The 22393-nt window shown below is 42.4% G+C and overlaps 1 protein-coding gene across 1 annotated transcript in view; it reads left to right on the top strand.

Moving 5' to 3' along the window:
* The window catches only part of SCN8A (sodium voltage-gated channel alpha subunit 8), a 188573-nt gene that overhangs the window by 73945 nt on the left and 92235 nt on the right, over nucleotides 1-22393 (top strand). The gene's annotated exons all lie outside the window — the stretch shown is intronic.

Consider the following 22393-nt stretch of genomic DNA (forward strand, 5'->3'; position numbering starts at 1 on the left):
CATCCTCTCTTTGTATTGCCTCAGACCTCCCAATGCTACAACATTTTCTTTGCCTCTTGGCACCTTGTTCTAATGTCTCCTTTCTTTGGCTTTCTTATTTTACAACTGTTTCCTGTAAATAATGGAATTTGAGGAGCACTTGAAACTTTTATTTATTTAATTTTTAAAATAGGTAATATATTTACATGGTTAAAAATTCAGTAAAAAGATATTCTTACAAAAGTATTCAGTAAAAAGTCTCCTTTTAACACCTTACTCTCTCTGCTCACTTCCTGTCTGCCTGAGCAGGTAACCACTGTTAGTAGTATCTTCCAGAGTTTCTTTATATATGTACAAGCAAAAACAAGTAGGTATTTCAAGGAACTTGAACTCTCCTGAATGCCTTTTTTGTTTGTTTGTTTGTTTTCTCTCTGCTATTTTGTTACGCCTGCTGAAGTCTTAATTTTGTTATTTGTTTTCTCTTCTTTCATAATATGGAATCTTAAGTTTTATCAGTGTAAATTTTCAATGCATTTCTCTTCCCTCACTTTTATAGAGAATCAAATCAAGGACTTTTTCTGTATTGCTTGAAGTGTGTCTCTGTGTTCGCTACAAAAAATACTCTCCAATGCTTAATAATAACTTGTTGAATCTTAAATGGCCACATATATTTCTAATAACTGTCTTAAGGCAGCAAGAATGTCTGTGAATAAGTTGAAAGAACGCCTTCAGAGAAGGCTCCTACCCCTTTTCCTATTTCTTAAAACTGGTCATTGATTTGTGTATTCTTTTTGTTTAATTTGGTATGTCCTCTTATAAGAAAGTCCTGGGGGGTGGAGATACGGGGAGGTGGAGGAGGGTAAAGTGGGGATAAATGGTGATGAAGGAAACTTGACTTGGGGTGGTGAACACATAATACATTGTACAGATGCTGTGTTGTGCACCTGGAACCTATATAATTTGGTTAACCTCAATAAATTCAACTTAAAAAAAGTCCCATAAACAAAAATCCAAATTATAGAATTGACTGAGCCTTTAAATAGGGCAATGTGGTTTCCCAAAGCTCATTTTACCTTCTACTTTTCATGTCTGCCTTTTCCTGCAAATTGAAGGCTACCTAGAATCATAGAAAATTATATCATGGTAGCCTTAGAGATCCTCTCATTTAGCCTCCTCATTTTATAAATGTAATGAGGTGTAAAGTACTTTGTTAGAAGCCAACCCACCAGCCCTGGCCAGTGTGGCTCAGTTGGTTGAGCATTGTGGGATTAATTGTGGGATCAATTCCCAGTCAGGGTATATGCCTGGATTGCGGGCTCAATCCCCTACAGGGGTCGTGCAGGAGTTAGCTGATCAATGTTTCACTCTCATATCAATGTTTTGTTTTTTTCCTCCCTCCCTCCCTCCCTTCTCTCTCTCTCTCTCTCTCTCTCTCTCTCTCTCTCTCTCTCTCTCTCTCTCTCTCTCTCTCAAAATCAATTAAAAATACTTAGGGGAAAAAATAAAAGCCAACATCATCATTAGTCATAGAGAGAGGACTAGAACCCATACCTCCTAACTCTTAGTTCATTACAACATATTTCTAGTTCCCTGCGTTTCTAATTTTTCATTAATTGGTCCTCAGATTCAGCTGGCTCTGTTCTGAAGCTAGATAGGCAAATATAGAGACAAAAAAACAAACACAAAAACCCTGCTTTTTCATTCACATCCCTGATAATCCCCGTGGTTTATGGACCCTTCTTTGGATGGGTCCTAAGAAGTGCAGTGCTTCTGAGGGAAAGGATGGCATTCGTTTCAGCTCCAGTATTGTATCTTCTCAAGTGAAGGGGCTCCGAGTAGCCTGGCAGCCGTAGACAAGGTGTTCCACAGACATGGGCTCAGCATCAGTACCGCCACAGCTGTTCAGCTGGATATGTAATCTGGAGGCAATTTACTTAACTCTCCACAGAGTCCTGCTATTTAAAGGAAGGTTATCTCCCACATGTGCCAATCCCCTACCAGTGGTCGGCAAACTGCCGCTCGCGAGCCACATGCGGCTCTTTGGCCCTTTGAGTGTAGCTCTTCCACAGAATACCACGTGTGGGTGCGCACAGGTACAGTGCGATTGAAACTTCATGGCCCATTCGCAGAAGTCAGTATTCTGTGGAAGAGCCACACTCAAGGGGCCAAAGAGCCGCATGTGGCTCGCGAGCCACAGTTTGCCGACCACTGCCCAGCCTACCAGCAGGATGGTTTAGTGAAAAGAACACCTAACTAGGAAAATAAAAACCTTCGTTTCAGTTCTACCTTTGCCTCTTGTTTGCCCTTAGTCAAATCACTCAAATTCTCTGGCCTTCAATTTTTTTATCTATAGTATATGCAAGATGTAGTTGGACCTGTCTATCTCTCTCTAATTGCGTTTCACACTTATGCCTATCACATGTTGTAGCAGTAGCAAACTCCTAAGTGGTTTCCTTCGTGTCCCCTGTTTTCTAGCTTCTATCTCCTCCTCTTGGAAAGTACTCTGTACTTTAACTTCACCTTTTAAATTAAAAAAATGTATTTTTATTGATTTTAGAAAGAGAAAGGGAGAGGGATAGAGATAAAGAAACATCAATGAGAGAGAAACATTGATCGGCTGCCTCCTGCACACTCCCTACTGGGGATCAAGCCAGAAACCCTGACCAGAATTGAACCGTGACCTCCTGGTTCACGGGCTGACACTCAACCACGGAGCCACATGGGCCAGGCTAATTTTACCTTTTAACACTACCCATTCGTCTAGGTCCAGACCTGAGGCCTCTTCTTCTTATAGCCTAACTTGATTCTCCTACCCCGGAACTGACTTCTCTTCCTTCTGAGTTTCTATAACACATTAAGATCTTCGGCCCTGTCTTTGGTAGGGTTTTAGGTTTAACTCAGGTTAGGCGTGGCAGGGCACCTTGTTCCTTACATTTTCCTCCGTACATCACTGATGTTAGAGTCATCAGCTTCCCACGTGAAGAACTCTAGTGATGGCGGGGAGAGATAGAGATAGAGAGAGAGTGTGTGTCCCATGAGCTTCTGGCAGAAAATCCTTGCAGAATCTTTTTTTCACACACTTTTGACAGGCTGAGCAGAGACAGGCTGTTAAAGGAGAGTTTACATTCACTAGGTGTGATCTGAAGTGTTGCTAATGAGGTGTTGCCTTGTCTACTTTTACACGATAAACCTAGATACTGCTTTCTGTTTTAAATAAAAACGACATATATTAAAACTTTGTTTTATTTTGTTAAATTTTTTGCAACAATATAAGAAAATAAAATAGTGTTTTCCTTATTTTATTCACCAAATCAAATTGAGGCAAATATTTGTGAGCGGATGGAAGGTAGGCCATTCTCAGGGTGATGGATTAGCGATGGTCATGTTTGGGGTTCTTTTTCACCCTCCAAGTAGCATTATTCAGGGAAAGGAACTTAATTAAACATTCCTAAGTCAGAGTCCTCTATTATAGCCTTAGCAAATTAGACCAAAAGTTGTGAAATCTTGTTTCTGATCCCATTAGATGTGGATCTAATTGTAGGTGATCTTGGGCTTGTCACTTAACTATTCAGAGTCTCAGTTCCCCAAACCTAGAAAATAAAGATTATGGTACTAGCTAATATCTTACTTACTGGTATAGGGTGTTGTGAAGATCATTTCTTGACGACCCTATCCAAAGTGAAACACCCTAGCCCTAGCTGGTGGATAGAGGTTCGGTCTGCATTCTGAAGGGTCCCAGGTTCAATTCCAGTCAAGGGCATATGCCTGAGTTGAGGGCTCAATCCCCAGTGGGGGGCATGTAGGAGGCAGCCAACCAATGATTCTCTCTCATCATTGATGTTCCCATCTCTCTCCCTTCCTCTCTGAAATCAGTCTATATATATAAAAGCCTAAGCAACTGGTTGACTGAATGACCAGTTGCTATGATGCGCACCGACCATTGGGGGCAGACGCTCCACGCAGGAGCTGCCCCTTGGTGGTCAGTGTGCTCCCACAGGGGGAGTGCTGCTCAACTGACCGACAGACACCAGACACCAGGCTCACGGTTGGCAAGCACAGCTGCAGTGGCGCAGCCTCTCCCACCTCCGTGGCAGTGCTACTGAGTGGAGTGGTGTCCGCAGGTGCAGAGGGGCCGGGACAAGCGGGAGCGGTGTGGTGCGAGGCCTGGGCTCGGGCTCCTCCCTGGCCACCTGCGCTTCATGCACTACTACATTCCTCAGGGCATATTGGACTGCCGGTTTCGGCTTGACTCCCCCAGGCCAGGGATTGGGCTGAAACCGGCAGTCTGACATCCCCCAAGGGGTCCTGGATTGTGAGAGGGCACAGGCCAGGCTGAGGGACCCCACCAGTGCATGAATCCATGCACTGGGCCTCTAGTAAAAATATATTTTAAAAAAAAATGAGATGAAATAGCCTATTGCCTGAACACTGCTTCATTTTTCTCCATTGGTGTATCATTACTTAATTTATTTATTAACTATTCATCCTCTTATATTTTCTTCAGCCAGAGCAGTGTCTGCCCTATAGTAAGTGCTCAGTCATTATTTGTTGAATGAATTAATTAATCTTATGAAACAATGCATATGAAAACACTGTGCTTTTCTAAATGCTTTGAATAAAAAAAGGTAACATTATAATGAAAAAATTTTCCATCCGCAAAAATGAACTCTAGGAGGAAAAAAGACAATTAATTACCAATATATATTTTCCTTTCCCAAAGAATTAGTTTCCTTTAGAGTCTCAGGAAGTGGATCAGGAAATAGGTTTCCTGATGTTTTGGGGCTATTTTTCAGAGGGCTAGATAACTATTGTTAAGTGTTAGCAGTCTTAACATGCCTCTTGTAGAACCTTAGAACTCGAAGAGACTTTATAAGAGGCATTAGGTAGCAGCCTCTATCTAGTGCTTGAATTGATACCTGATTTATTGGTATCACGTGTGTATTAAACAAGTTGCCCTGTTGTGTCTACCTGTATTAAGTATTTTGTTTTTTTCTTGGCTGTATGAACTATCATAACTGACTATAAAGGAAATGAGAGAAGCCGGCATGGAATATATAGTGGCTTGGGTTGCCTCATAATAAAATATGACCCATTTATTTAACAAATACTTCTTTTTTTTCACTACTTTTTTTTTTTATTACAGAAGGTCTATAAAATGGATTTGGAGCTGTTGATGTAATGTTTTGTGCTTTGTTGAAGGTGTAACAAATACTTCTTGAGTACTTCCTATATGTGAGGCATTGGGGGCATTAGGTTGTTATGGGGGGAGATTAATAAAGTCAATTCTTTACCATTAATTAGCTTATAACATGGGAGGGTATAATGTGATACCACTTTTGACAGAGGGACCCCAGAACGGGCCTTACTTACTTCATAGTAAGAGTGCTATTTGAATTACACCTTGGATTTTAGGAAAGAGGGGTAGACGGCAACACTCCAGCACAAAGAACAGTATGAACAAAGGCTCAGAGACAGGACATAGGACAATTAAGGAAAAGCTGTCGTACGATTTGATTGGAATGTGGGGAAATGACTGAGGAGCAATGGGAGACAACGCTGGGAAAGGAGAGCTGGAGCCAAATCATAGAGGACTTACAGTGTTAGACTAAGAAGTTTGGTGTCTACTTGATAAGCAGTCAGGAGCTACTGAAGGTTTTTGAATGGTAGTAAGGACATGTGAACAAAGCTGTGTTTTAGGGAGGTGGGCGTGGCAGAGGTATGCAGGATGGACCAGAGAACTGGGGCAGAGAGACCAAACATGGAGTAATGAGGGTCTTAACTAAAGTGATGGAAGTGGAAAGTTAGGGGAAGGGATAGTCAAGTATTTTGTTATTGTGGAGGATAAAGGAGAGTTGAGCATTCAGTCATTCATTTGATAAATTGTTATTGAGCATTTTCTGTAGGCCCAGCCTCTATTCCAGACAAGTGCTATACACTCTTGGAACTTAGTTTTGTTGGGAGACAAGTGAAGAAATAACATCATTATGAATAATGATAAGTGCATTGGTGATGATAATACGGTCCAGGTACTTTAGTTTGTGGTGCTGTGACTTGGTACGGAGACTAAACTTGGAGAATCCAGAGTAACCAAAGGCTACATGATTACTCAGACATTAGTGTCTTAATTAGACTTTAAGCTGGTACTAATTCATAAGCTTTAAAAGGGACTTATAATGCAGATATTCTGAGTTGTTTAAAAACCAGTATTGTCACTCTGTTGAGAGTTTGCCCATCTTGGATTTTTAGTTCAGTACATTTCTGCATCAGTGTGAGCTATAGGGGTTCCTGCAGATAAACCTATAATTTTCTCCAGAAAAGAGCTTCTGGTTTCTTGTCTTTGTATAAGTACTAAGCTGTGATTCCAAAGTTCTGAGCTACAGGGTATGAAACAACTGTTGCTTGACTTTTAGGATGTGTGTTATTAGCTAATCACCTCAGTCCTAACATTCCACTGATTGGTAATTTTAGGAATTAGTCTATGATGGCTTCTGCAGGGTGTGAGTTATGGAACCTTACTCTGAGAACTGACCTATTCAATGGGTTATTTGATAATAAACATTTAAATGTTGGAGGATGTTTAAAGACTACAGTGATATTGATCATCTTCTGACAATACTTTTTAATTTAAATTTTATTTTTTAATTACAGTTTACATTCAGTATTACTTTGTACTAGAGGCCCGATGCATGGAATTCGTGCAAGGGGCTCTGCCCCTGGCCGCAGCGGCGGCTGCCTCTGCCTCAGCCCTCACAGCCCCAGCTTCATCCGAAAGGTCATCAGGAAGGATGTCCTGTCTAATTAGCATATTATGCTTTTATTATTATAGATTCGTTTTCATGTGTATAGTATAGTGGTTGGAACTTTCCAAAGTGTTCCCTCCAATATTTCCAGTGCCCACCTGGTACCATACACAGTCATTATGATATTATTGCCTGTATTCCTTATGCTGTGACTATTTTGTAACTAGCAATTTGTAATTCTTAATCCCCTCACCTTTTTCACCCAGTCCTGCAACCCTCCTCCCCTCTGGCAGCCATCGAGTCTTTTCTCTGTATCTATGAGTCTTTTTATTTTGTTTGTTTTGTTCTTTAGATTCCAGGTATAAGTGAAATCATATGGTATTTGTTTCTATCTGACTGACTTATTTCACTTAGCATAATATTCTCTAGGTCCATCCATGCTGCCACAAATGGTAAGATTTCACTCTTCTTTATGGCCTACTGATATTCCATTGTATATATGTACCACAGCTTTTTTATCCACTCATCACTTGGGTTGCTTTTATATCTTGGCTATCAACACTAATAAAAGAGAAAAATGGTAATTGGCGTACGAGCTACCCTTTTCATTGGCTAATCAGGGCTATATGCAAATTAACTGCCAACTAAGACTGGCAGTTGACTGACAACTAAGATTGGCAGTTAACTGCCAACAAGATGGCGGTTAATTTGCATATGTAGGCACAATGCAGGGAGGCGAAAGGGAAAGCAGGAAGAAGCCCCCTGCCACTGACAGTGATTGGAAACCCAGGGGGGAGCTAAGAGCTGGGGGGCAGGGCAAAGGCAGCCCTGGGGCCGCCTTTGCCCTGCCCCCCAGCCATGATCGGAGAATCAGGTGCCTTTTCCGCCCTGGCCAGTGATAGCAGGAAGTAGGGGTGGAGCCAGCGATGGGAGCTGGGCACGGTCGAAGCTGGCAGTCCCAGGAGCTAGGGGTCCCTTGCCTGGGCCTAAAGCGAAGCCCACGATCATGGGGCCGCTGCAGCTGCAGGTCCCCGCTGCGCGGGCCGGACGCCTCAGCCAGAGGCCTCAGGCCTGGGCAAGGGGCCGATCCTGCGATTGGAGGGTGATGGGGGTCAACGCCTGAGGGCTCTCAGTATGTGAGAGGGGGCAGGCTGGGCTGAGGGACACTCCCCCCACACACACACCCAGTGCACGAATTTTGTGCACCGGGCCCCTAGTTGTAAATAATGCTGCAATGAAGACAGGAGTACATATATTCTTCCAAATCAGTGTTTTGGGTTTCTCAGATATATACCCAGAAGGGGATTGCTGAGTTGTTAACGTCATTTCATTTTTAATTTTTTGAGGAACCTCCCTACTGTTTTCCATAGTGGCTGCTCCAATCTGCATTCCCACCAAAAATGCATGAGGGTCCCCTTTTCTCCACATTCTTGGCAACGCTTGTTGTTTGTTGATTTATTAATGACTAGTAGCCCTGTGCACAAATCCATGCGCCAGTAGCTTGCTGCTGCCCTCCTGTAGCTCCCCTAGCCCCCCTCTGCCCTGCCCCCGCCCCCCATAGCTCGCTGCCCTGCCCCCTCCTGTAGCTCTCCACTGCCAGCTTGTACCTCGCTGCCCCACCCTCCTTCTGGTCTGTGATCTGGTTGTTACCAGGTCGGCTGTTACATAACAACCATTTGCATATTACAACTTTAGGATAGCCATTCTGACAGGTGTGAGGTGTTATCTCATGTGGTTTCAATTTGCATTTCTCTGATGATTCGTGACTTTGAGCATCTTTTCATATGGCTATTGGCCTTCTGTATGTCTTCTTTGGAGAAGTGTATGTTCAAGTCCCCTGCCCACTTTTTAATTGGATTGTTTGTTTTTTTGTGTTGAGTTTTATGAGTTCTTTATAAATTTGGATATTATCCCTTATGAGATATATCATTGGTGACTATCTTCTTCCATTCAGTAGGTTGTCTTTTCATTTTGTTGATGGTTTCCTTTGCTATGCAAAAACTTTTTAGTTTGATGTAGTACCACTTGTTTATTTTTTTCTTTTGTTCCCCTTGTCTGAATAGATATTGTGTAATGTTTGTTCCCCCCACATCCCGCGTGGTTCAGGGTTCAGGATCTGGAAGAGGAGCCGCACACAAACGAAAGAGAAGAGACAAGAGATAATTTGGAAATGCTGGGGGGCCAGGCAGGCGAGTCCAACTCAAGGGGAAGGACTTCCACTGGTGCTCAGGCCTCGCCAACCTTTTATTGGTTTGGGATACACCCATAGCCCTTAGGCAGGCAATTTCCACTAATAGGCAGACTAGCCCATCAGCAAGGATTTACATAATAGTAAATGGGGAAGTTGCTTCAGCTATCATTGTCTGGACTAACAGTGGGTGCACAGCCCTGACCTTTGCAAGGGATTCAAGGACCACCAGCCTTCCCTTCCGGGTCCCTTGTCCACACCTCTCTGCTAGTGAAGACAGTAGGCAGCTTCCCACAAGATATCTTAGAAAAAAAATATTGCTAAGAGAAATGTTCTGATAACATTTTAAATTAACCATATTTTAAAGTTCTTTTTTAGTCAAGGAGAGTAAGACTCTATTGTCATTGTACAAAGGAATGCTTATCTTACTAATTGTTTCCAAATTCACATTAGTTTTAAAATTCTTTACATGTAATCCTGTTTGACACATGTAACATTAGGATTGCCCCATTATATGACAGTTTTTGCCAACTCTGATTCTAGCAGAATTTTTGATACAAGCTCTGAAGAAGCACTCCTCTTCCAGACACTTTGTTAAAGTAACAAAGTATGGCCTATTGAATTAAGTTTGAATAAGAGATTCCTTCAGTTTCAGAGAATGAGGTATCCCATCTACCATCAAGATCAATCCCTGTGCCTTTGACCTGAATCTTTAGAACTTCGCTCTCTCAGCTGTCCCCTCTCTTTTCTGCACGTTCAATCTTTCCCTCTCATATTAGTTCCTTCCCCTCAGCTTGTAAACATACTCAACATCTCTCCCACCCTAACGAACCCTCTCTTGACCTCAGGTCCCTAACTAACCTAATCTCTCTCTTCATGCCATTGAAACCTTTAAAGGGCAGCCTTTATTCACCATCACCACCTGCACATCTCCCTCCCAGTCCTCCATCCTTGCAGCCTGGCTCTGCAACCTTACCTCTCTACTGACATTCCCATGATAAGATCCTCTATGATTTCAAGTTGCCAAATCTAACAGGCATTTTTTCAGTTCTTATTAGTATCTCACTGAACCTCTGTATTTGAGAGCATTTATTACTCTATGATTCCTGCAGCTCTTTGCTTCCTTGGCCTAATTCTCCTTATATCTTGGACTATTCCTTCTCTTTCTCTTTCATTTTCTTCTTCTTTCTCTTAAATGTTAATATTCCCTGGGGTTCATTCCTTGGCTTATGTTCCTCTCATTTGGCACACTCTCTCTCCCTGGGTGACCTCATCCATTCTCTCAATACTCTTGAATCTGTATCTTTAGCCTAGAACACTCCTTAAATATTCAACACATTGCCAGGCATCTCTAACTGGATTTCCCGCAGGTAACTCACTGTGTTCAAAACTGACTCGTTTTCTCTCCCAAACCCACTTATCTACTATCTACTTGCATCTGCTATTTTAGTTGATACCACCCAAATTCTAGATATCATTGACACCCCAACTTTCTGCAGTCCTTGAGGATCACTAATATTAGGGAGCTCTCAGTACAATGTTGCACATTTTTACAAGAAAAAAATTGTGGCTCAGAAATGTTCATTTACTTGTTCAAATTCCCTCAACTAATGTGTGGCAGAGCCAGCTTTCAGTGTCAGGGATGTGTGCATTTAATACTCATGCGCTTTCTACATACCATGTTGTTTTTATTAGAGTATATTGCAGAATTATTTTTTGTGTTTTCAGATACTATGTAAACTGATCTAAAAGAAGTAAGTACAAAATGTTGTGGGGACACACAGTAAGGAAGGATAGTTCTGTTGGAGAGAGCTGAACCGGGCCATCTTCAGAGTGGAGGTGACATTTGAGCTGGACCTTAAAGTATTAAAGTCTGGTAAAAAAAATTCACTTGTTGGAGAAGAGAACGAAGAGTAGTTCAGGTATAAACAACAGTACATGCAAAGGCAGAAAAGCACGAAAAGTCAAATCATTCAAATAGTGAATTCGGTTGTGACTGGAGCATGGGGTATAGTTTGGTTAAGACAGAAGATAAAGCTGGAGAGGCAGGTTGGATCCCACTTTGTGCATTCTAAGCAGATTTTATTTTCTCCCACTTCATAGTTCTCGGGTCTGAAATAACCTTTGGGGCCCATTTTGAGCGAGTGTAGCTATACAGGTATGTCCCAGTGACTCTGGAGTCTTGGTCTAGCCCAGTGGTTGACAAAATCATTAGTCAACAGAGCCAAATATCAACAGTATAACGATTGAAATTTCTTTTGAGAGCCAAATTTTTTAAACTTAAACTATATAGGTAGGTACATTGTTATTAACTTAATTAGGGTACACCTAAGGCTTAGGAAGAGCCACACTCAAGGGGCCAAAGAGCCGCGTGTGGCTCGAGAGCCGCGGTTTGCCGACCACGGGTCTAGCCTATGCTCAAGTGTTCTGCAGGCTTATGTGAAGCGTGTGAATACTACGCAATGTGACTGTCCGCCCTCAGACTGTCCTAAAGGGCACCCTGCGTTTGGAGCCACAGGTCAGGAGGCATGGAGGGGTGGCAGTCGTCGGTGATGACAGTGGCACCGTCGGAATCACAGCATTATTGAATGCTGAGTCTGTGCTAGGACTGTATTAAGGACTTTCTGTGGATTTCATTTACTCCTCGTAACATCCTGTTAAAGTAGACACTTTCAGTCATTCTTCCTATTTTATCAATGAGATACCCGAACTGTAGCAACATAAGCTGCCTGAAATCATAATAGTTAATAAGTAACAAAGCTGGGTCTTGAATCGAGGGCTTGTGGCCTCAAAGCCTCTAAACCACTCTGCTCTGCTGCTTTGACCAAGAGAGGAGAATGAGAACAGATTCTAGAATATGAATACAGTGAATCGAGGGGTCGATACGTTTAGATAATAAACCTGTATTTTGCTCTGCCCTAGAGCAGCTGCAGTCTGTGCACCCTGAGAGGGTAAACGGGAAGAAGTTCAAAGGCAAACACATATGGAAGGTCAGCGAGGAAGAGTGGGAGGTTCAGGGGTGCCCTGCCTGGGGAGCAGCATCGCGCTGGCTCAGCGCTGCAGCAGGTGCACGGTGCTGCTGTCCTGCCAGGCATGGCTTCCTTGAGCAGGATGTGGGCAGGAAGGGTGTCAGCTGCTCCAAATGTGGATTGGAGGGCACGGGGTTACAAGGTCAAACCAAATCAGAAATGTATGCAGAAGCACCTGGAAAACTGTAAAGCCGCAGACAGATGTGACAGCATTATCTTCATCAGGCTCAAATCGGAGGAAAAGACCGTAAAGAGCTGTGTGATCGCTGAGGCATATTCAGAGTTAAAGGAATTAAGTAGAAGAGGTTCCTTGATTGACCTGCGGATGGGATCAGGGGACCTGGTGTGGTGAAGAGTTCAGGGCTAGACGCCAGGTCACCTGGACCCTAGTGACTCTCCTACTCCTGCTCTCCAGCTCCGTGCCCTTAGCTTGGGCAGAGCATTTTGTACTTGGTTTCTTATAAAGTGAGGGGCTACATTTGATAAGTACTCTTGAAGCTTTTTAAAACTGCAGTGTGGTCTGATCATTAAAAGCATAGGCTCTGGAGTTACATTATCTTAGAGCAGTTCTAAGTTTCGCCACTTAAAAACTTTGTAGTCTTAGGCAAGTTACTTAACCTTCCTGCCTCAGTATCATCACCTGTACAATAGTGCTTACCTCATGGAGTAGTTGTTGTGAGATAGTTGTTGCATAACACATCTGAGTAGGGTGTCTGCCACAGAGTAAATGTTTAATATGAGTAGGGTCTGTGCCGCAGAGTAAATGTTTAATACGTGTTAAATGTTATTATTTCTCCAAATAGACTGGAAGGATTAAAACACAAATATAGGATTTAGCGATCTCTCTTGCTCAAATCCTCAGTATAGTGGAATAGAGACTTGGAAGAGGAGAACTCTAAATTTTCATAGAGTTCAAACAAAAGTACAAGTATAAAGAGGGGTGGGGGACTTGCCTGTGTCCACATGCCCGGCCTCAGTTCAGTATTTCTAAGGCTGGCTGGGTACCAGAACACAGTACTCTGGAAATTCAGGCCAGTTGTGCCTTTGTTGGAGCCATGCCTGGGGCATCCTGGGACACTCACTGAATTTTCTTGAGGGACCCACTAAGCAGATCAGCATTAAGAAAGGTATCGGGGCTCTTTTCAACGTGGTGTGGTCATTCTGACAGTACACGTCATTGATTCCCGCGCAGCTTCCCAGTCTGCAGTAGAGTCTTCAGATTCGGGATTATATTATCCTTCATTAAATCGGGAAATCGGGAAGGACGTTTATTTGTCTCCTGCTGTGTTGGCTGTATGGACAGGTTCTCAGAAGTGAGTGCCACATCTCTGCTGATTAGCGAACCACTGGCTACTGCTTTCTCCCTGCCGTAACTGCCCTTCAGAGCAGCTGCATTTACGTCATTAGTGGGTAGGAGAGGACTGCTCTGTGCATGCACACTCAAACCAATAGGCAGCAAGGATGTTCCCCTGGCAAAAAGTACCAGAATTGAGAATTTATAATTTGGGAATTTATAGTTAGGCAGGAAAGAGCGAACAACTATTGTTAAGTCAAATTGGCCAGTTGCCTGGTTCAGAAGAGGTACATAGGTCTAGGAGCATAAGGTATATATATATTAGGTTTAGGCAGGCAAGGATTTAAGGCTAGAGAAGTCAGTTAAAAATTAGAGTGTTAGGCAGTTCTAGAGGTTAAACAGTTAAGATGTAGGTTGCAAACTCTGGGAGACAGTCGTAAGTCCGTGTCAATCAATGACAGTTATAGTAAGATAAATTCAAAAGATATTGGTGCCCAGCTGCCCTCTAGGAGATTAGCAATACCTCTCAGCCTCTAGGTCTGCATTACAGCCGGAAGGCCATTAGAGACCTGTAGGCTATCTGTGCCCTAACTGAGATGATAACCTCAGGAGAGGGAGAGCTTGTTTGAGCGGAGAGCCACAGCGAACCAGGGACTGGATAATAAACGTTTCTCTAAGAAGCTTCCTGTTCTGTGGTATATTCCACTCCTGCACTGAATACCCTTCTCTATAAGGTCTTTTCATATTTACGTACCCTTTATTATTTTAATGCATACGTTTTGTATGGTTAAAAAAATTAATCCCATCCTGGGTGAGTGTGGGGAGATGCTAATAAGTCGGCTGCACTGCAGTACGCTGGTAACTTTGTTTGTCATTGTATTGCATTTGCAGTATGCTGGGATTTGGCGTTGATGTGAATGTGCCTGTAACTGGCACAGCGTGCTTGTAACTTGTACAATGTTCCTCCCCTTATGTGGACCCCAAAGAGAATACATTTTAGCCTGAGTTATCCTCAGCAGCGCTCCTCCTTCGTGTGCTCCGAGGCCCATATTGCTAATTAGAAATGAAAAGCCTGTGCTTTTCAAAAGGCTCATTTTATGCCAGCGTGACACATTTATTAATACTCTAGGCCATAACTCGTTAAGAGCTGTTCCACTGCTCCTAATGGGCCGTGTGCTCAAACCCATTCCGGGGCTGTTGTGATAAACTGGTATTTCCCCTCGGGCAGCAAACCACAATCCAATTTCAGTTTCCCTTTTAACTCATTTACTTCACAAAGATCTAATTTAAGACAGATTAGGTAAACTATTGTTGGACTTCATGGGCACCAAGTGATTATTGCTTAAGAAGTATTCTGTAAGAATCTAAAGCTTGCTGCCCTTCCCAGCTCCCCCTGGGCCGGGAAGGGTCTGGTGTTGGAGCAGTGTTGAAAGGGATGAGCCTCCTTTTCTGGATCCTCGCCAGCAGTTTGACGATGATTATGGAGATTTAATCACCTAGGTATATGGCTTAAAAATGCTTCATGTTTTATTTTTAAAAGTCAGCCCATCACCAATCATCCCTATTCATTCTCTCTACCATGTTCACTGTTCTGCTGAGATAAAAATAGGGGCAATAGGTCAGGAAGAGCAGCTTCGGGCACAGTCTGCCATGGGCCCGCTCCATGCTGCCCCTGCCCGCAGTAAGTATAGTTGTCAGGGTAGTATTGGACACTGTTGACTCTGGACTTGGCAGGGAGCAAAATCACCAATTCAGGAGAGTTCTACCGTGATGTGATGTGAAAGAATAAGTAATAACAGGCTTTCTCCTCAAAAGTGTGGCTTGCTGCTTTGTTGCACTTAATCTGGGATGCTTCTATGTATCTTCTAAATCATAGATGTCAGAGCTGGAAAAGACCTGGCACACCCAACAGGCAGCCCTCTCTCTCATTTTATCAGTGCGGAAAATGAGATCCAGAGAGATGCAGTGGCTCCCCCAGGCCGCACGGCTAGTAGAGGCAAGTGACGGAGAGCCCCAGTGTTTCAGGACAACGTGACCTGAGAGATGAGCTGGTGGTTCCCAGATCCTGGTGAGCACAGATTTCTCTGCAGCTGATTTCATCAGAACCTCTGGAGCGGGACGTGTGAATCTGCATTTAAAAAAAATTGATTTTAGGAAGGGCGAGAGAGAGAAACATTGATGTGAGAGAGAGACATCGATCAGTTGCCTCCCGTACCCATCTGGACCATGAATTGAACCCACAACCTAGGTATGTGCCCTGACCTTCTGGTGCATGGGATGACGTTCCAACCAACTGAGCCACCGTGGCAAGGGCGTGAATCTGCATTTTTTTTTTTTAAAGGCTACTCAGATCATTCTTAATGCAGCTAGTCTGACCTAGGTCAGGAACTAGTATTAGTGTATACCAAGGACCAGCCAACTCTGACCCATGGGCCAGATCAGCGCTGCCATTTATTTTTGTATGGCCCATGAGCTAAGAAGGTGTTTGCATTTTTATTTTATTTTTAAAATATATTTTTATTGGTTTCAGAGAGGAAAGGAGAGGGAGAGAGAGTTAGAAACATCAATGATGAGAGAATCATTGATTGGCTGCCTCCTGCACGCCCCACACTGGGGATCGAGCCTGCAACCTGGGCATGTGCCCTTGACCAGAATTGAACCTGGGACCCTTCAATCTGTAGGCTGAAGCTCAATCTACTAAGCCAAACCAGCTGGGGGGGGGGCATTTTTAAATGGTTGGGGAAAATTCAAAAGAATAATATTTTCTGATCTGTGAAAAATATATGAAATTAAAATTTTCTTGTCCATTTCTTATTTTACTGGAACACAGCTACTCTTATTTGTTTACATGTTGTCTGTGGTTACTTTTGCGCTACAGTGGCAAGGTTGAGTTGTTGTAACAGAGACTATATGGCCTAGAAAGCCTATAATATTTACTATCTGGCCCTTTACAAAAGAAGTTTGCTGATCCCTGATTTATACTATTCTATCTCTCATACAAGCACAGCAAGCACCTGCATTAAAAAGGGAGATTCCTGCCCTGACCAGTTTGGCTCAGTGGATAGAGCATCGGCCTGCGGACTGAAGGGCCCCAGGTTTGATTCCAGTCAAGGGCATGTACCTTGGTTGCGGGTACATCCCTAGTGAGGGGTGTGCAGGAGGCAGCTGATCGGTGTTTCTCTCTCATCGATGTTTCTGGCTCTCTATCCCTCTCCCTTCCTCTCTAAAAAAATCAATAAAATATTTTTTTTTAAAGGGAGATTCCTAAGCTTTAAGTATTTGTGTTGGTTCAAATACCATCTTGCTTTATGCAAAAGATTCAGTTATGAAAAATTACATATAAGTAAGTATACGCAAATCTAATTCTTTTAACAAGGATATATGTTTTATTGTGATGCAACTTGCTACTTTAAGTATAGAGGATTTACCTATTTTTTCAGGAGGTGTAGTATGTACTAGATGTCTATTTGTCTGAATAGAAAGAGATCTGTTTTTATACTTGTCAGAGATACTAGATGTAAATAATTGGAAAGGAATGATGATAAACTATTTTTATTCTATGTGCAATATTCAGTACCTAAATTAATTATGAAGTCTCTACTTTCCACATAAAATGTTCTTAATAAAGCCTTTATATTTACAAAACCATAGTTTTTTAATTCACTAAACATAACCTAGTTTCCCTCAGGATCATCGGTCCCCTTCTTACCGACTCAACACTGTACTGATTCAGAATCCTTGCTACCTCCTACTTGGTTGTGTTTTTTTTTCTTCAACCAAGGTCTAACAATGTTAATTTCCTAATGCCTTCCTTTTCTTTTTCTTCTCCTTCTCTTTCCTCACCTTAGACATACAGCATTTGTTCATTAACCAATCAGCCCTTATTGGGCACCTGCTCTATGCCAAGCACTGTGCAGGCCCTGATTTTGTGATAGGAAATACCCTCATTGGTACCTCTAGGCCTATCTTTCCATCGCGACCACACTAAAAGACAAGAGAAATAGAAAGTGCACAGTAGATTACCTTTTAAATCTTGTTGCCTGCCTCCTAAGGCCGGTTGGTGATTTTGCAAAGGTCTGATGGCTTTTTGATCCTGGGACATGGGCCAGTGCTTTCATTGTTGCGTAGGCTTTTATGTAGTGGACCCCAGGGGCTCAAATTTCTCATTCACCAGAGAATCCATCCCCCTCACCAGCTTTATTCCCTGCCAATATTGCCACTAAATTGCCTCTCAATCTGGCACGGTAGAAGCTGTACAGAGGCTTTAAACTTGGCATAATGTCCTGCTTTTTGCTGCGTGACCTTTGATAGGTGGTGCCCCTCTCCTGAGCTTTTGTAAAATGCATAGAGGATAATAATCCCTCCTGTACCCATACTTCACAGGAATATTATGAAGAGGTTATTTTAAAAGCTTGCCATTTTCATACAGGGAGTTGCTATAGAAACACAGAGGAGTACAAGGACTTCCGAGAGGGGATTTCGGGAAAGTCCTGGGCTCCTTGTTTCTTTGGGAAGCCAAAGTACAGAAGAGGCAAGAGAAACAGCCCTTGGTTTAACGGTTAAACTTTAGGTTAAACTTTAACCTAACCCCAGGTCTGTTCGCTCCTCTTGCTTATCGGATTGCGCTTTCCCTGCACAGACCCCACCGTAGCCAGTGCACTCGGGATGGTACATTGAGCGTTTTCAGAATGTATAAGGCTCAATGCCAGCACTGCTTTTCTGTGAGGGAGAGGATGGCATGACTCTGCCAGCTTGAGAAGGAATAGAAGATGAGAGGAAAGGAGTTTTGTGTTGTTTTTTTAATCTGCCAGCAACTGTTTATTGGGAGCTCATGGGTTGCATGTTGTATTGGACTGTGGGACGAAAGGTGAGATTGGTTCCTGCCCTGTAAGAGCTTAAAACCTAGTTTCATGGGTAGAAGGAAGGTAAAAAAAACAAAAGCTTGAAGAGTAATGAAAGACACAAACTCCAAGTACAATGAGTTCAGAAAAGGGAGAGCTCAGAATACTTGGAAATATTTAAAATATCATTTAAAAAGTGGGAACTCAGCCCGGCCAGAGTGGCTCAATTGTTGAGCGTTGTCCTGTGCACCAAAAGGTTGCAGGTTCGATTCCCTGGCAGGGCACATCCCTGGGTTGCGAGTTTGATTCCCAGCCAGGAAGCACATTGATGTATCTCCCGCTACCTCCCTCTCTCTAAGCATGTCCTCAGGTGATGATTTATACAGAAAAAGTAGGACCTCAGTCTACCTTGCCGGGTAGAAATTGAGCCTGCAGCCCTTTGTTGCATGGGATGATGCTCGACCAACTGAGCCACATTGGCGGGGAAAAATTTACCATTTTTTTTTTTTAAATACATTCTATTGATTTTTTACAGAGAGGAAGGGAGAGAGACAGAGAGTTAGAAACATCGATGAGAGAGAAACATCGATCGGCCGCCCCCCGCACATCTCCCACTGGGGATGCGCCCGCAGCCCAGGCACATGCCCTTGACCGGAACCGAACCTAGGACCCCCCAGTCCGCAGGCCGACGCCCTATCCACTGAGCCAAACCGGTTTCGGCAAAATTTACCATTTTTAAGTGCACAATTCACTGGTATCAAATATATCACCATGTTGTACAACTGTCACCACTGTTCATTTCCAGAACTTTTTCGTTATCCCAAACAGAAACTCTGTACCCATTTAACAGAAATTCCTTATTTCCCCTGCCCCCTAGCCCTTGGCAAACTCTCTTCTACTTTCTGTCTCTATGAATTTGCCAATTCTGCCTACCTTGTATCAATGGAATCACATAGTATTTGTCCTTTTGTGTCTGGTTTATTTCACTTAGCATATGTTATAACATATATCAGAACTTCATTCCTTTTAAAGACTGAATCATATTCCATTATATATATACTAGTGCCCCAGCGCACGGATTAGTGCACATTGGAAGGAAATTAATTAGAAGGTGGCCGGTGGGGTGGGGTGGGACTGGGCGAGACGGGCTGGACATGCCCTAGAGCCAACCTCCCACAGTCCCTCCCTAGCCAGCCACACCTGGGGTGGCGCAGCGGCTCAAGGTCTTCCGTGGAGTGAGTGGGGTCCTCTCAACAGGTGCGGTCCCTCGGCCTGGCCTGCGGGGATTGGGCCAAAACTGGCCCTTCAACATCCCCCGAGGGGTCCTGGATTGCAAGAGGGTGGTTCTCAGTTGGGCTCCCTCCTCTCTGGTTCTGGGTGCATTACTGGAGAACTGCTGCCAAGTCACCGCAGCTCAGCAGCTCCTGGGTTGAGCATCTGCCCCCTGGTGGTCAGTGTGCATCATACCTACCAGCTGGTTGGATGGTCGCTTAGCCTTTTATATATATAGATACTGCATTTGGTTTATCCATTTGTCAGTTGACAGACATTTGGGCTATTTCCACTTTTGAATTATTCTGAGTAATGCTTTTATGAATATTTATGTACAAGTTTTAGGGTTAACACCTGCTTTTAGTTCTCCTGAGTATACACCTAGGAGTAGGATTGCTGAGTCATACGTAGCTCTATGTTTAACTTTTGAGGAAGGAACTGCCAAACTGTTTTCCAAAGTGGCTGCACCAGTTTACATTCCTTTCAGTAGTGTATAAGGCAGCGGTTCTCAACCTGTGGGTCGCGACCCCTTTGGCAGTCGAACGACCCTTTCACAGGGGTCACCTAAGACCATCCTGCATATCAGATATTTACATTACGATTCATCACAGTAGCAACATCACAGTTATGAAGTAGCAACGAAAATAATTTATGGTTGGGTCACAACGTGAGGAATGGTATTTAAAGGGCCAGAAGGTTGAGAACCACTGGTAAGGGCTCTAAGTTCTTCACATCCCTGACAGTACTGTTAATTTCCACTTTAAAAAACAATTATAACCATCCTAGTGGGTGTGAAATACTTATTTCATTGTCATTTTATTTGCATTTCCCTAATGACTAATTATATTGACCATTTTTTCATATGTTTATTTGCTGTGTATTAACTGCTTTGTAGAAATGTCTGTTCAAATCCTTTGCCCCTTTTTAAATCAGATTATTTGTCTTTTTTACTGTTGAGTTATAAGAGTTCTTTATTCTGGCTGCTAGACCATTATTAGATACACAATTTGCAAATATTTTCTCCCATTCTGTGGGGCGTCTTTTCACTTTCTTGATTGTGTCATTTATTGCACAATAGTTTTGAAGTTTGATGAAGTGCAATTTATCTGTTTTTTTTCCTTTGGTTGCTTGTGCTTTAGGTGTCACATCTCTGACACTTGTCTAATCACCTTCTGTTTTCTTCTAATAGTTTTAGCTCTTACATTTATTTAGGTCATTGATCCATTTTAGTTAATTTTTGTATAGGGTATGAGGTCCAAATTCATTCTTTTGCATGTGGTTACCTAGTTGTCCATTTGTTGAAGGGACTATTCTTTCTCCTTTGAGTTGTCTTGGCATTCTTGTCAAAAATTCAATTGACTGCTTCTATTGAGATGATCGTGTGGTTATTGTCCTTTATTTTATTAACATGATTACATTGATTGATTTTCATATGTTATAACATCTTTATATTTCTGAGGTAAATTCCACATGGTCATGGTATATAATCCTCATATATGTTGCTGGATTCAGTTTGCTGATATTTTGTTGAGGCTTTTAGCATCTATATTTAAAGGGATATTAGTCTATAGTTTTCATTTCTTGTCATTTCTGTCAGTTTTGTATAAAGGTAATACTCTCCTTATAGAATGAGTTGGGAAGGGTGCCCTTCTCTTCTACTTTTTGGAATAGTTTATGAAGGATTGGTATTACTTTTCTTCTTTAAACATTTGATAGAATTTATCAGTGAAGCCATCTGGTTGGTCCTGGACTTTCCTTTGTGGGAGTTTGTTTTTTAATGTAAGGTACAGAAGGGTATTTATAGTATAATCCTATTGGAAGGAGAGAGGGAAGTCTTTTAAAGGCTATATCTGGATGCTTATAATTATAAAGAAAAGTTTTGAAAAGATATACAAGTAACAAAGGTTATCGTTGAGTAATGAGATGGGAACATTTTTTTTATTGATTAAGTTATTACATATGTGTCCCTATCCCCACGTTACCCCCCTCATGCCCTCACCCTCTGTTGTCTGTGTCCATTGGTTAGGCCTATATGCTTGCATATAAGTCTTTTGGTTGATCTCTCCCCGTTACCCCCACTCTCCCCTACCTTCCCTCTGAGGTTTGACGGTTTGATCGATGCTTCTCTGTCTCTGGATCTATTTTTGTTCATCAGTTTATGTTGTTCATTATATTCCATAAATGAGTGAGATAATGTGATATTTATCTTTCTCTGACTGGCTTATTTCACTTAGCATAATGCTCTCCAGGTCCATCCATGCTGTTGCAAATGGTAAGAACTCCTTTTTTATCACAGTATAGTATTCCATTGTGTAGATGTACCAGGTTTTTAATCCACTCATCTACTAATGGGCACTTAGGATGTTTGCAAATCTTAGCTATGGTGAATTGTGCTGCTATGAACATAGGGGTGCATATATCCTTTCTAATTGGTGTTCCTAGTTTCTAGGGGAGATGGGAACTTTTAGTCTTCTGTTCTTTTAAAAAAAAATGTGTACATGTATTGCTTTTCATAAAAAACACTATCTAAAATGTCTAGCATTTGACCATTTGCTCTTTCACTCACACAGTGAAATGCTAGGGGTGTGTATATTGGCCTGTCTCCTTAGGTACTCATAGTCCAGTAGGTTCCTGCATCTCTCTTCAGCTTCACAGTCTGCTCTCCCCTTCTCTATTTTATCTTCCATCATACTGAATTACTTGTCAATTCCCTGAAAACAACCCACAGTTATATGCTAGGGTGCCTTTGTACATCCTATGCTATTCCTTTTCCTTGTCATTCCTTCCCCCTATATCTGACCAATTAATATCTCTTCATCTCTACTTATCCTTTTAAATATTATTTACCTTCCAAATGTTAGTTACCTTCCTTTGTGAACATGTCTCAGCTCACTCTTCTCCTTGTCTTTTCCCATCCAAGGGGGTAAAATCTCTTTCTTCTGCTGCTTGTCATACATTAGGCATATTTTTCTTATTGAACTTTGTATTTACCCTGCATCATAATTACCAGTTCACACATATGTCTTTCCTAAAAGTACGATTTATTCAAT

Source organism: Myotis daubentonii, chromosome 2, assembly GCF_963259705.1.
Source record: "Myotis daubentonii chromosome 2, mMyoDau2.1, whole genome shotgun sequence".
Classification (NCBI taxonomy): domain Eukaryota; kingdom Metazoa; phylum Chordata; class Mammalia; order Chiroptera; family Vespertilionidae; genus Myotis; species Myotis daubentonii.